We start from the raw sequence: 3245 nt of genomic DNA on the forward strand, positions 1-3245 counted from the left end.
TTGCATTCGGAGTGGACCTGAGGTTGAACAATACAATAGGTGGAGCTTCAACCCAGCTTAGGTTAGTGTCTGCGCAGACTTTCGTGAGCCCTTCTTTTATAGGCCTGTCTGCACGCTCAACTTTGTCTCACAAACATGACCCCCTTCTGTAGGGTCTTGACTCATCTGTTTAGCTCCCTGAGCTACCTGATAACCTGCTGCTACCTTGGCAGCCAAATCTGCTGCATTATTACCTCTGTTTATCTGAGTCTCTTTTACTTGATGTCCCTTGCACTTGATAACTGCCACCTGCTTTGGTAGCAACAATGCTTGCTCTAATTCCAGTAACTGCTGCAAGTGTTTTACCGGATAGCCAGTTGAAGTCACAGAGCCTGTTCTTCTCCAGTGGCACAAGTCTACATGTACTGCCTGTACTGCATATGCAGAATCTGTGCAAATATTTATAACTTTGTCTTTTGACAACTGACACGCCTTTATCAGAGCAATCAGCTCAGCCATCCGGGCTGAACTTGGCTGTGGAATCCCATCAGCTTGCACTGATCTTAAGCCAGCCGTTGTGTCCTCGATCACAGCGTATGAAGCAACTAGACTGCCAGTAGCTGTCTAATGACTGTGACCATCACAGTACAATGTTACCTCTGCATTAGGTAACGGTTCCTTATGCAGGTTCTCATGCAGTCTCATCTCTGTGTTTGTTTTGCTCACACAGTCATGATCTTGCTCAGTGACCGTCTGCGTAGCCATGTTTGTTCCCTCACTTGTAAACTGTATGTGAGCCTGGTTCAATGGCTGTTGTAAGTTCTGGGTCAGATGTGCAGACAATATGAAAGCTTTGGAATCCAGAAATGCCCTGAAATGATGTGTGGTGTGTACAACAATTTGATAACCCATTGTGATATGTGAAGTCTTCCGTATCGTTCGACCGATTGCAGCAACATGTCTCACACAAGTTGGATGTCCCTTTTCAACATTGTCCAACTTAGAACTGTAGTACATCAACACCTTTCTCTATTTTCCTCCCCCTTTTGAAATAGGATGGCATTCACAGTGCCGTCCTTTTCATCAACATCCAAATGAAAAGGCTATGAGTAGTCAGGTGCATGCAAAGCACATGCGTGTGCCAAAGCCTGTTTAATGACAACAAAAGCTTTCTCTGCTTGTGGAGTCCACAACAGAGTAGAACCTTAGTTCTTATAGCCACGTTCACACTGCAGGCTGAAGTGGCTCAAATCTGATCTTTTTGCCCAAATGTGACCCATATCCGATTTCCTTATGACAGTGTGAACAGCACAAATCCAATTTTTTTAAATTCCGGCCCAGGCCACTTTCATATGTAATCCTAAATCGGATACATATCCAATGTTTTGCAATGCGACTTCAGTCTGAACAGCCAGGTCGCATTTCATGCGATTTTTATGTAATTGAAATGCAACAGACGTCACAATTCTGCGCTGGAGGAGGCGAGGCCATAAGTAATATTTGTGCTCTCCTTCTTCTTGATATTCTTCTTATCATTATTTCTTTATTTGGATTGCACATTAACTGGTACATCGCTATACACATGCTATCACAAGCCGCATCCATTTTAATTTTTGCAAACACAGTATGCTGCGTCTGACATCACTTCCTCTTCTGCCCATGCGGGTCACCTCAGGGCCGTATACCGTTCACACATGAGACAGATGGCAGTCGCATTTAAATGACAGTGTGAACAACAGCGCAAAAAAATCGGATTTCGGCAAAAAATCCGATCTGAGCATTAAGACCTGCAGTGTGAACGTAGTCAAAGTAACCCCTTGTGGAAGTGACAGATCTTTCAAGTTTTGTCGCAAGATGTTAAACATGGAGGGGGAGTCAATGAAACCCTGCGGCAGCCGCCGGGAGGGAAATTGTTGTCCCTGATCTGTGAAAGCCAACCAATTCCGTGAGTCAGTGAGTCAGGGTGCAGTGGCACAGAAAAAAAGGCGTTTGCCAGATCAGTGCATGTGAAAAACTTGTGTGATGAGCTTATAGCATTGAGCATGGTATAAGGATTTGGAGTGGCATAGTTTGTAGGGACCACAAGTTTGTTTACAGGTCGAAGGTCATGAACCATCCTGTAGTCAGGTTTCCCAGCTTTAGGCAACAAATTTATAGGTGTGTTCCAAGGAGAAGAAGTAGGAATTAAAACTCCTGCTTGCAAAAGCCCTTTAATTGTGTTTTGAATGCCACTGATTTGCTCAAGTTTCAGTGGATACCGAGCTCTGTACACTGGTACCGCCCCTGCACGTAGAGGTATGATGATGGGCTCCACATGAAGAAATCCCACATCCGTAGGACCAGAAGACCAGAGAGAAGTGGGCAGACTGTCTAACAATGTCTGAGTGAGCGGGTGATCTATGTTCTCTCTGCCATGACTCCTGGGAAGAAAACACTTTTCCAGTGTTAATGACAACTGTGAGGAGTGCTTGATAGCACAACACTGAGTTGAAGGTGAATACTGAAGATGCTTATTCTGTGTGAGCATCCAATCAATAGCTTTTGTACAACTATGCACCATGGGACCAAGATTCTTAGCTTCACCTCCCTCACCCACTAACAAAGTGATATGCTGAATCTTCAGACAGGGCATATAAGTCCTGAATTTCACTGGGTAGTGCAGCCAAATTTGCCACTTCTTGGGGCCCAATGTACAATTGTTGAATGTATGTTTGAAGCTAAAATGGCTAGCATGAAAATAGATCCATAGGACTCAAAGCAATGCTGATAGCTTAATAAAATAGTGTGGACAGGAGGATTTGGTGGTTCACCATGACCAAAACTGCTGACAGGTCGTGTAAAATGAGAACTGATGACTGGACGTCCCTTCTTACTGACCACAGGGTTTCTGCCACTGGCAGCCACATGCTGTTTTAGAAGCTTTGGGCATGACTAAAATAATAAGGAAACATTCATTTAATCAGTTTCATTCATTGAATCATACAAAGAAATAAGTATCAGCTCTCAAATACAGTGTTGAACAGAACCATCAGGAAAGGTAATGTCAACATGGCATGGGGACATCATCATTGTCACATTTAGGGAACACATTATGTCACAAGCCAAAAGATTAACAGGACTGGAGGGGGAAACCAAGAAAGAATCATAAAAGGACAGATTATTCCATTTACAAGGAACGTTTTCGGAAAGCAGCCACTCCTCTGTGTGTCCCGAGAAGCCATCAACAGGTATGGTATGCTTTGAAATGGAGAGTGGCATGCTAAGCG

The sequence above is a fragment of the Monopterus albus genome, unplaced genomic scaffold, assembly GCF_001952655.1.
Source record: "Monopterus albus unplaced genomic scaffold, M_albus_1.0 scaffold77.1, whole genome shotgun sequence".
Taxonomy (NCBI): domain Eukaryota; kingdom Metazoa; phylum Chordata; class Actinopteri; order Synbranchiformes; family Synbranchidae; genus Monopterus; species Monopterus albus.